Here is a 12,551-nt window from a genome sequence, read left to right as displayed (position 1 = left end):
GATGATGATGATGATGATGATGGTGATGATACTGTTCCAAGGATTTTATAGCAAGAGGCAAAGAAGGAAGGAAGGAAGGAAGGAAGGAGTGATTCTTGAAATTTTCTTCCTGCTGTGAGAAAACATTTGAAAAATCATGCCGGTTTTGGAGACTATTTGCAATTTGAGACTTATTCTGGACACGATTCACAAATAAACAACAGTCCCTGGGTGGGAAACAGCATTTTATTATTTCCTGGACATAAAAAGGTGCCTGCTTTCTGCACAAAAGGCCCCATGCAAATTTTGCCCAGAATACATGCTAAATTGCAAAGACTGTTGTCAGTCCAGAATTCATATCAGGGTTTCTTGACACTTAAGAAACACATTTTTTGACTGTTATTTCAAATATTTTTAAACAGCTTTCCTGTTCCTATTTAAAACTACTTTTTGGAAGAGGCTGGACCATGGTTCCCTTCTTTCACATCCAGGGAACTGTCTGTGGCTGCCAGAGAGGAATAAACCGGATGCAGAATCCCAGCAAAAAAGGCATTAAGGAAACAATCCTCATCCTTAGGCAGAGATGTGCCGAACACCCTCCCTATTTCGGGCCATCCTGGCAACAAGCCGGTATCAAATTTTCTAAGCCCAGTCCATGGGGATGCGGGTTCAAGAGAGACGAGGAAACATCCTATCGTCCCCATTACAATCCTCCTCTTTGCAAACGCAGCCCATTTGCAGTCCTTCCCAAGAGGAAAATGATGGTTTGGCCTCTTCCACAAAGTCCTTTTAAACAGAAATGGGTAAACTATTTAAAAATATTTGAAATAATGTGGAAATAATGAATGTGTTTCTGAAGTGCTGAGAAACCTTGATAAGAATTATGGACCGACGATGATATTCGGGGTGTATTCTATGCAACATTTGCACAGGACCTTTCTTTCTTTTCCACCTGAGTGTTGCATAGATCCCAACTTGGAGCAAAGGAAATTTCTTTATTTAAAAAGTGAATCATCAGGATGGATCAACTGTGATAAGAGGCTAATAAGCCCGGTGCATCCGTTCATCCGAGAGGCCGGCCGCGGAAGCCATAAAGCAGGATGAAAAACGACACAGCGGGGCGGGCTTTCCAGGCCAAGAGGCCGCTGCTGCTTCGCCCGCTGTGCAGACATGAGATTTCTGGGCCTGCAAATTAACACTTGTTCTTATTTGTTTTCTCGCCAAGGCGGCAGGCTTCCTGCGTTCTTCTTCGGCAAACCTTAATAAGTGTTTCCTCTCAAAGAGGAAAAGAAAGCCTCAGGAGCCCTTGCACAAAGAGTGGCCAAAATGTAGCTGGTTGGGGCAATGCTGGGGATTGGGGCCCTTGGTTTTGGGGGGTCCAAACTGGGCAGAACTGGAATGGGGCAGATGCCACCAATTGAAGAAGACAACTTGGAGCTAGGAAGACTTAGCAAAATCTGGTGGCTCCCTCGTCTCTGCTCTGGATTTCAGTCCAAACCTAATGGGGCTTTCCAAGGTGCTGAACTAGGTCTCCCAAAATAGTGTTGAACCTTTGAAGTTCAAACTGGGGTGGATGCATCACCCCACAGACACAAGAACCAGCAGAAGAACCACGGGGGGCAAGATCTCCAAACAACCCGGCAGAGAGTCCTAGAGAGTTAATAAGAACTGCAAATAATCAAATCCACAACAGTCAAAGCTACAAAGGGCAACTGTCCTCTGGCTATATATACTTTTAAAAAACAAGACAGGAAGGAAGTTATGGGAAGAAGCTGATGGAGGGAGGCTTGGGATTTTGCTACTTCTGGGTAAACTGGATTCAAAGCTGGCCTCCGTTGAAGGGCTGGCATGAAAGAATCTGCAGGAAATGTGTCCAAAACCCAGAAAGATGGGATTGATGCCAGACGGGGGTTGCAACCACTCAAGTGCCCAAATCATGGCCCCCATTTCAGCCCCAAACAACCTTCCCGCCACAAAGAGCCATCCTTCCCATCAGAGACACTGAGCTTGCTAGCCCCCAAAATCTGCCATACTTAATGAACTGCGTTAATGTTGCTGGCGCTATATCTCCCTTAATAAGAAAACCTAATTATCCATGTAATTTGGTAATTTCATAATTTGTCACATCGGTCTACAAATCCCTTAATTTTGCTTGAGATAAAAGTTGTAATAGGCTTTCAGAAGTAAATAAACATTACTTCGATGTCATAAAGTTTATGTTTGTGTTTATGTGCACATATTCATTGGGACCATGGAGAATAGCAGTGTGTAGCCACTGACACAGTTCCATTTCAGGATAGGATAGATGGAAAATAGATAGATGGTTAGATGGAACGACAGATAGATTGATAGACAGACATAGAGGAGGGATGGGTGGATACTTAGATGCGGTATGGACGACAGACAGACAGACAGACAGACAGATCTTGCCTAAGATTTTATATCTATGTATGTATGTATAAATTTCCAGGGAATAAGCAAGTGTCCAATTTGTTCTTACCCTTAAGAAGGAACTCTGAGTCTTCCTTGCCTAAGAAATCAATAACCATTAGTTCTCAGGCTACCTTTGTTTTGTTATTGTGTTAAAATGTATTTATTTTGTAATTCAAAATAAAAAAATTTAAAAGAAGAAGCTTCTTTTTCAAATTTGTAGATCCGTCTCCCTTTCCTAGTCCTGGAAATCCTAGAAAGCTGAGAATCAAAACCCTTTTCCTAGAGTTGTTAAAGTCCACAGAAAGGACCTTGCTTGCTGTGTATGTGTATCTTCGAGTCGCCTGTCAACTTGGGTTGGTTTCTTCTTAGGCCATTGCAAGACTTAAAATAAAAAAGCCAGGTCCGGAGCATTGCCAGAGTTACCTGTTTTCCTTTGCAAAGGGTGAAATTTAGCCATTTGCTCTGAGCTGCTGGGCTCCCTTTGCCTTCGACGAAAACTGAATGCTAAAGCTGAGAAGTTGCTGTGTTAATGCGATCTGCGCTTGACCTCCCTGGGTTTTTCCGCCCGCCATAAATCTGAATTAATTGTATCATTTTATTTAAGTCCCCCAACTCGCTGTGTTGTATTAGCATATACAAATTAACTCTGCGGGCTGCAATCAGCCGGCCTTAATAAAGCAACTTAGGAGGACAAATTGGATCTCTTTATAGGACCCCCTTGTGGTGTTACCTTCATACCCCAATAGGACGCTGCCTAATACTATGGGTTAACCTCTTCCTCCACCAAGCTCACCGGATAACTAATTAACCTTTTCTGAGCATCCAGAAAGAGCAAGAACGATTGCCAGAGTCTGGAAGCGGATGAGACAGGTGACATTTTGCTGCAACTTGAGAAAGGAATCTCCGAGGGAATAGAGTCATAGAGTTGGAAGGGAAGCCCAAGGGTCATGCAACCCAAACCCATTCTGCCACGCAAGCACTCACTTTCAAAGCCCTCCCGGCAGATGGCCATCCGGTCTCTCTTTAAAAACCTCCAAAGAATAGGACTCCTTCACCATCCAAAGCAGTCCATATTCCACTACTGAACAGCTCTTACCATTGGGAAATTCTTCCTAAACTTGAGGAATCTCTTTTCTTACAAAGTGAATCCACCAGTTTGTGTCACTCTCCAAAGGAGCAAAATACAGCTGGCCCTCCACATTTGCAGGATTGATTAATATGTCCTCTCTAGGAATCCCTAAGTCCTCCAGCGCAATGGAGAACCTCAAGGTTCCTACAGAAACCACTTTTCTAGCCATTTGTAGCAGGATGCTATGGTCAGCTTTTGGCAGAAGTTGGCCATAGAGTTGCACTGGAGGACCTGGGTATTCCTAGAGGTGTTCTTTTAGGCAAAGAGGAATAGTGTGTTGTGTATTTGTGGTTTTTCCATTCACACAGTCTTTCAGCCCTAGCCCTAGCAAATGTGGAGGGACCACTGTACAAGTTTGTTCCCTCTTCTAGGTGACATCCAAATATTGTATCCTAAACCCTCTCTGTCTTCTCTGGGCGAAGGATAGCCAGATCTTCCTTCACATGGCTTTCTTTTCAGATCTTTCACCACCTCTGTTCCCACCTAACAGAGATAAGGTCCTTATCAATAACTTCCTCAAACTCTGGTGCTTAGAACTGGACCCAGGATTATTCCAAGTGAGACCTAGCCAAAGCAGAACAGAGTAGTACTATTCTATTTACACTGATTTACATTGAGTTACATTGATCTGGACACTGTACTCTTGTTGACAAAGCCTAGGATTGCAATGGCCTTTTTGGCTGCTGCATCACATTGCTGGTTCACATTTAGATTGATGTCTACTGAGATTCACTTCACATATAGCTGCCAAGCCAAGTGTCAGATAGACAGACGGATATGCAAAAATGGGTAACATTTCCCCCATAACAAACTACAGTTCCCAGAATTCATAGCACTGAGGCCATGTCAGTTAAAGTGCTGCCAAACCAGATTATTTCTGCAGCCCTAGTAAATTCTAATTTGATTCCCTCCTTGTTTTCTTTCGACGCAAGAATAAAAAGAAGGGTGTCTCTTTCTGTGGCTATTCTCTCTTAAGCTCTTATATTCTGAATATTGTTGTTTTTTCTGGACTAGTTCTTTCCTTCTCAGAGATCATGATTTCAATCCACAGATAATGTCTGCAAAGACACTAAATGAGAGGGGAGGCTGCAAAGAAACCTCCTCCTCCTCCTCCTCTCTTTTAATCAGCTTGGTCTTGACAACATAATAAATGAACACACTCAAGACCAGGAAGCGCACAACCGTTTCAAACTGTATCTTGCCTTTATACACTCTGTCTGTGTGTATATATGGGTTTGCTTTTTCCTTCCGTTCTCCGCTTCCGAGTGTAAATGTCATCCCCTCTCTTGCAACCCTCTTCTCAGGACTCTAAGCAAAGAAGAGCCTAATTGTCAATGTATGATAAACCATCAGAAATGCATTTTTGGCTATCATTTTCAACAGTGGCTAGCAAAAAGAAAAAGGGGGGGGGAGTGTAGTTTTGCAGTGTTTTCTGTCCTATGAATAATTTCTCCATCTTGTAAAAAGAAAACAAGGTAGAAATGGTGGAAACATCTGCTTTTTCTATTCTTGTTTGGCTACCTCTGTCTTCTCTCATACAAGACTAATGGGAAACATGGCTGCAACTTCACTTAGGGTTGGCTTCGCTTGGCAGATGGCCTTTAAACGATCTAACATAAAAGCACACATTTTTATAAAAACTGACCCCAAACTGCTTTGCAAAGTAAAGGGCTTTTTCCCTCCCTCTTCCAGATCTTTAAAACCTTTAAAGAAGTTGCATATAAAAGAGGCCCTAGAGTACAAAGCACACATATAATTTCCAACGTAAAAATATCAGAGACAAAAGATTTAACAATACAATAAGTATCAGAAATAACACACGATGATTCCCTCCGCAGCCAGAGAGAAGGAAACAAAAAGAGCCCCTCTTTGCCACACCTGCAGCGGAGGCCCACTTTTCTCCCTCTTGGCCCCTGCCTGCCTGCTCTTTCCAAAGCAAGCAATACAGCTACCCAAGAAAAACTGTGGCTTTCTGGGGACTGCAGGCCACCATGGGCTGGGGATTCTGGGAGTTGTAGTCTGTTAAAGATAAAGATCTGTGTTTCCCTGCCTTTGTATCCAGTGTTTCTCCTGGACTTATCTGGGGGAAATATAGCATTCAGGACCTTGGAAAGTTCAGGAATAAAAACTACAGTAGAGTCAATCTGTGCCACTGGGATTGAAGCCGCCAGTCTGAGAAACATATCTATCCAGCATCCCCCTTCCTTCCTTCCTTCCTTCCTTCCTTCCTTCCTTCCTTCCTTCCTTCCCTCTCTTCCTCCCTCCCTCCATCTCCCTTCCTTCCTTCTTTCTCTCCCTCTGTTCCTCCGTCCCTCCCCCTTCCTTCCTTCCTTCACTCCCTCCCTCCTTCTTCTTTGTGGGGGAAAGGCAGGTTATAAATCCTTGAAACAAATAAATAAAATTGCATCTCTCCTTCCTATCTTCTCTTCCCCTTTCCTTCCTCCCTTTCTCCCTCCCTCCTTCCTCTTCTTGCCACCATTGTCTATCCCAGAACAATCACGCTACCCCAGTGTTATTCAACATCTTTATCAGTGACTTGGATGAAGGAATAGAGGCCATGCTTATCAAGTGTGCAGATGACAGCAAAGTAGGAGGAATAGCTAATGCCCCAGAGGACAGGATCCAAATTCAAAATGACCTGAACAGACTAGAAACACTGGGCCCTCCTGAGATCCCCACTTATAAATGTTTAAATAAATAACTCTAATAAATTCAGCCCTTGGACAAAAACATAGAAATACATCAATGCTTAAAAGGAGGGAGCAGGTCCCAGTCTTTCAGGCAGAGCTCAGCTGGAACTCCAAGCAGGATGCATGGTCCCCAGTTGCTGGACTGGGGCCAACTGGGTCTATCTGCAAAACTGGAAGAGATCCCCAAATGTGAGCAGTGGGTTTTCCTCTGCTGCCAGGGGTGCAGCTTTGGGGGTGAGGGGGACAGGAATGCATTGCCCTGAATAATAATCCTGCCCACCCAAACTGTTTTATTTTTCTTCCATCCTCCAAATTTCCAGCATTGCAGAGAGAGCAAAAACCCTTAAAATCATATCCGTCTTATTACCACAAAACCTGTCTTAGATGCCTTTAAGAAGGCACTTAAGACGGATCTCTTCCAGCAGACCTATCCACCCAATCTGTTATAAGAGAGTTAGAAAGAGAATCATAGAATCACAGAATCGTAGAGTTGGAAGAGACCACCCTGATCCAGCCCAACCCCATTATTCTGCCCTGCAGGAACCCTCCATCAAAGCATCCCCATCGACAGATGGCCATCCAGCCTCTGCTTAAAGGAAAGAGACTCCACCACCATCTCTGAGGATGGAGTCTGTTCCTCTGTCGAACAGCCCTTACTCTCAGGAGGTTCCTCCTGATGTTGGGCTGGAATCTCTTTTCCTGGAGCTTGCATCCATTGCTCCATTGGGTCCTAGTCTCTGGAGCAGCAGAAAACAAGCTTGCTCCCTCCTCTATATGACATCCCTTCAAAATTTAAACAGGGCTATACTCCACCTCTATTTGTAATGATATGTATTTTAAATGACGATTTAGTCAATACATTTTATTGGTAATGGTATATTGTTTTATTGAGTGTATTTTATATGACATTATAGTTTTAATCTTTTAATTGTTGTTTTTATTGTTGTAATCCCGCCTCGATCCACAGGGAGAGGCGGGAAATATAAATAATAATAGTTATTATTATTATTATTATTATTATTATTATTATTATTATTATTATTATATCCACAACTCTTGCTCTTCTATCTTCTGTGTTTGCATTCCTCTCTGCCTATCACTTTACCTGCCCTTTTCCTTTGGAGGCCTAAACTGTATTTCTGAAGGCACAGCTGAAGTCTTTAAGTTATTGCAGTGTTGGAAATCTGGAGACAAAAGGGAAATTTCATTTCAGAAAGCAAAATGTTTAAGAGGAGGGCAAGGAAGCCCAACCCTTGCTGGAAGGCAAATGTATTATTATTCGATGAACTGGCCCATTGCTCAGTGCCATTTTTTAAAAGAAGGAAAGAGAAAGCCCTCTCCATGGCTTTAACCTAAATGATAATCTCCTAACAGCAGCTGCTTTGCAAAAAGGCTTTGCATTGGTCCCCCCAAAGTCCTGCAAGACTTTTTCTTTGGCAGAACAATGCCAAGCCTCCCTTATTTGAAGAAGGAATACACTGCTGGAAAAAAAGCAATATACTGGAATGACAAATATAAAAATGTTAGCATTACTCCACAGACACACGTCGCTTTCTCCCTCTTGAAACAGTCAAACTCTTTGGGACATAAAATAAACACCTATTTTGCAAACCCATTTTTCAAAAAGAAAGTCCCAATTAGCTTAAACCTCCGTTAGTTTAGATACGGCTCAAATTCATTTCAAGTGAATTAATAGTTCAAGAGGTCAGGTTCCTCAGTTGGCACCCGATGAACCAGTTCTGGGCAAAGAGTGGGATAGAAATAAATATGAATATAATAATAGTAGTAGTAATAGTAGTAGTCATCCCAGTCTGAATGCAAACGTGGGATGTAGAAGAAAGAGTCCATTTACCCAATCCTCTGTAAGGACATTGTTGACTCTTCTCTGCAGGATCAGAACATTTTATCTTATCAATGTTGACTGTACTGTTTTAGCTGTTTTAATGTTTGAAATTATATGTTTTATTCTTGTATTTTATTGTTACTGTTGGGTTGTAATCCCACCGCAATCCATCTGGGAGAGGCGGGAAAACACACATACATATTATTATTATTATTATTATTATTATTATTATTATTATTTATTAATTCTACAAAAATGTAGCATAAAGGGCATAATAATTAATTAATTGAGGGTGCCAAGCGATCACCGACCAAGATCTCTTTGTCATTCTTCTTACAAATCAGAATCTTCTTACCAATCTTTTCCCTCCAGTCTTTTGCCATTAATGGAAACCAACATTATTACTGTCTGCCTTCAAAAGAATGTGTCAGAAATGCAGAACAATGGAGTTTTCCTCTCCAACATCCACATCTCAAACCAGGAACAAAAACGCCTCCGCGCTACAAACATGAGGATTTTATATATTCACCTCAATCAGACATTTATCTGGGTTTTGCTCAGAAGGAAGGACTCCGAAGGAAGTGCCATGCAAATAAAATAAAAATGAAGACCCAGGGAAGAAATAATGCTGGCAACTAATGGGAAAGTGGGGGACCGGAGGGGTAAATCTGTATCGCGGGGAGGATCTGCAGCTCCAGACGCACCATCAGCCCCACTGCAGCCAACTGGCCCATCCATCATCCCTGGGAGACGGAGAGCCGAAAGGAGGCGCACGGCCCCGTCTCCCAGCCAGAAAGACCAATGCACTGTGCGTGCACACACACACACACACACACATATTTTAAAGAAGGTTATAGAACAAAAGAACTCATTTTATCACTTGGCTTTACTGCTGGAGAAAATGGCTCCTGGTGCGCTGAACCTCCATGATAAATGCGCGCCCTCCAGATCTTTATTGCCCTTGTAAATCACAGGATTGACAGCAGTTAATAAGAAAGCTTCTGAGTGGTTTTGAAGTTTTGCTTTGCACAAAATAAAGACCCCTGTTCCTGAATTTGCTAGTCCTCAAGGTGTGGAAAAAACTGCTGCAAAGAAAGCTTGCCTTCTGTTTTATATTTTTATGTATGCTCCCTTCTTCTTCTTCTTCTTCTTTTCCCCCCAAATTTTTTTTAAGCATTGTGTTTTAAAGGGCTATTTTAATTTGCCTTACCCAAAAAAACCCAACCTACTCATGCCTTCGTAGTCATTGTTTTGTTGCGGCTTATGTTTGCTGCCTTGGGGTCAGAGTGGAGAAGGAAACAATCCGCATCCCAAATCCTGCCATAACGGAAAGGGCCAGGAGCAACTCGGCTGCAAGGACCAGATAGTTGCGCAGCACACCTCTTCTATCTAAATCAAAGAAATGGTTGTGTGTCTACTGAAAGGAAGGCTCCCAAAAATTCTCAGAAAGCATCACTTCGACATCCAGCTTACTTCCAGGACGCAGGCTGCAAATCAACAAGATGCCACAAAAGAATACAACTACCTCAGTAAAATCATTAGAAAATTAGAAAGTGGCCTTTTTCTCCTTTTTCAATATTATTGAGGTTTTAATTGCGTTTGATAGGCACTCTTGTGTGCTTTTAGCTACATCGTGTGTGTTATGCACCCATGTTCAAGCCGCCTGTCAGCTTTTGGCAACTCCATGAATTTCACATTGTTTTCTTAGACAAGCAATACTCTCAAAGGTAGTTTTTGCCAGTTCCTTCCCCTGAAATATTGCCTACAGAACCTGGTATTCATTGTACCTGTTTTAATTGCTAAGTCTCTTGAGTTTATAGAGGCAGAGAGAGGTAAATATAAAATAGAGGCGGAATGGAGGCAGAGGGATTTCTATTAGATGCTTATCTTTTCCAGCAGCAACAGTCTCTCTTTGGAAACTGCAGAGAAAAAGAAGGCATCCCTTGTGCCCAGTCCAGTGAAGGCAAACCGCATGCATTCGGACCTTTTGCCAAGCTGTCTTGCAATGTGTGTGACAGCAAGCATCACAATCCTCTCCTATGGTCATGCGCACTGAGCACTGCAGAGTTACATATTTGTCATTATGCCATAAAATGATGCAAAGCAACTGCAGGTACAGTATCAGTGTTTGCTTAGGAGTGCATGCTGTCTCTCTTGCTCTTCAAAGCTGGTGGCTCTAATATCAAACCTAACTCCTTGGGCAACAAACCATTCTATATAGGGCTACGTACAATAACATCTAAAAGCCACAAAACAGCCATACCTTATGGGGGTCAACAAAATTCTATGTGTGTGTGTGCGTATGTGTGTGTGTGTACACATGTTGCAAGCTTTGGATGCTTGCAAAGTGTATTTTTTTTGGCCTTTGGTTGGCCCACTAAATAAACTTGTGTGGATTTTGGATGTCATCATACATAGCTGGATCCAGCACAACCTACAAGTGTTGTGGGCTCTCAACAACTCTCCTTCTACTCCATGGAATCTGGGGAGATTTCTCAAAACCAGAATTTACTGGTGCTGGTGGTCATTGTGCTTGTCCTGCCTCCGCACCACCAGGCAATTCCTGGACAGAGGCAAATGCAGGTCTTTCATGGCACCAAAGCCTGCCATTGCCTTTCAAACAGCCCAGGCCCACTGATTCTGGGGTTGGCACATGCATAAAGGTGAATATCCAATAAACTGTCTAAACAAGCAAAGAGGAAGGGAAGCATCTCACAATGAAAGTGCTTGCCTTCACAGGATCCAGCCCTCCTCTGCAAGGCCTCAGTCTCCCTTCCCTTCCTTACCTGCAGAATTGCACAAATGCAGAATTCCCTTGGACTTCCCAACCTGAGCAAGGGCTACTTGCCAAACCGTCTCCCGGGATCGATGTCTGCTGCTCCGCGGTTCAAAAACATCAGATGTCAATGGAATCATCTCACTAGCAGATTTTTATTGAGCTTCACAGCTCACAGCATACTTTTGCAATTCTTTGATTAGGCTAAAGACATGGATTGTGTATTTGTGGACAGCATCTCCACTGGCTCACTGTTTGTCCGCTGACGTTCACCTGAATGGGATTTGGGTTTGAATTCCTCCATTCACGTCTTTCAGGGGACAAATGTCAGGATGCAACATTATCAGTCAGACTGCTAAGCAAACGAATGTCCTAAGAAAGACAAGAAGACAGAGAGGATCATTAAAGGAAACAATCCTTTGGCTCCCTCTTCATCAAATCCCATAACATTCAACTTAGACTTTAAATGTCTGATTGCAAAGACCATCCACTGATTAACTATGTTTTACTTAAATCAATTTATTTCTTCTTACCCAAATGACATTTAATCATCCAATTAAAACAAACGTGCAAGCTTGCATCTATACAAGTGACAAGCAAGGGATCTCAATGAAGGAAATACAGTTGTCCCTCTACAATTGCTGCTTTGGCTTTTGCAGATTTGATTATCTGTGGTTTTGATTAATAGGTTCTCTCTAGGAATCTCTAGGAAGAGATGTTGACCATAGTTCTATGGTCAATGTTTGGCAGATGTTGACCATAGAGTTGCACTGGAGGACCTGGAGATTCCTAGAGAGATGTTATCTTAGGTAAAAAGAATAGTGTTTTTATATTTGCAGTTTTCCTACATTCATAAGAGTCTTTCAGCCCTAACCCCAGCGAATGTGGGGGGTCCTCTGTGTGCCTGCCACATAATTAGGACTATTCATATATATATTGAAGAGTGTGTGTGTGTGAAGAATTTCCAGTATAAGGAATGACCATCCATAAGATCAGCACAAATCTCTTCCATGCGAAGAAGGCGAGCCATCGATCTGTGTGATTTAAAACCCATGTTTTAAGCCTGTGATTAATGAATTAATTGATTAAGGTGGCGATTAGCGTGATGAATGCATTTGGGCTCGCTTCTTGCCAAAAAGGCTGATGTCAGAGCGAAAGGAGAAGCCGGCCGCGGTGGTCACCTATCGGCCGCACAGGTGGCAAAGGTCAAAGCCACTGACGGTCAAGGCGTCCGAACGGCGTATCTTTCCCTCCCCTGGTTATTGCCTGACATGATTTAACAACTGTAATTCCTTATTTAACGATGTCAAAGGTTTTTTAGGAAATTGACTGTATTTCACCAACGATATATTTCTTCTTGATTACTGAGTGGCTGAAATGATTTTTAAACCAAGGCAGCAAAATAAAGCAGTAATAAAATCAATAGGAAGAGCTTAAAACATCCCTTCTATTAGGTAATGGCATTTAAAATATCCGTAGCTTGTAATGGCACTTAGGATATGCCCAAAAATCAATGAGCTAAATTACTTATTGAACTAGTTAAAACACTGAGTTTTATATGTAGGTAGTTGCTAAAAACAGGGACCCAAAGATGGCCAGGGGACTTTCCCTTTCCCGTTCCCTTCGAGTTGCATGGTTCAAAAGTAGTCCCCTTTCTGGAAAGAGGGCAAAAACTGCCACACCCAGACGAAAAACAATCGC

At 42.5% G+C, this 12,551-nt stretch overlaps 1 long non-coding RNA gene across 1 annotated transcript in view; it reads right to left on the bottom strand.

Moving 5' to 3' along the window:
• The window catches only part of LOC121914739, a 36,583-nt gene that overhangs the window by 20,787 nt on the left and 3,245 nt on the right, over positions 1–12,551 (bottom strand). Inside the window, exon 2 of the long non-coding RNA XR_006100572.1 lies at positions 10,861–11,222. This is a non-coding gene — a long non-coding RNA (uncharacterized LOC121914739). The remainder of the gene's footprint in view (positions 1–10,860; positions 11,223–12,551) is intronic.

Source organism: Sceloporus undulatus, chromosome 8 (assembly GCF_019175285.1).
Source record: "Sceloporus undulatus isolate JIND9_A2432 ecotype Alabama chromosome 8, SceUnd_v1.1, whole genome shotgun sequence".
In the NCBI taxonomy this organism is placed as follows: Eukaryota; Metazoa; Chordata; class Lepidosauria; order Squamata; family Phrynosomatidae; genus Sceloporus; species Sceloporus undulatus.
Note: the sequence above shows the minus strand (reverse complement) of the source record. Positions and strands in the feature narration are given on the sequence as shown.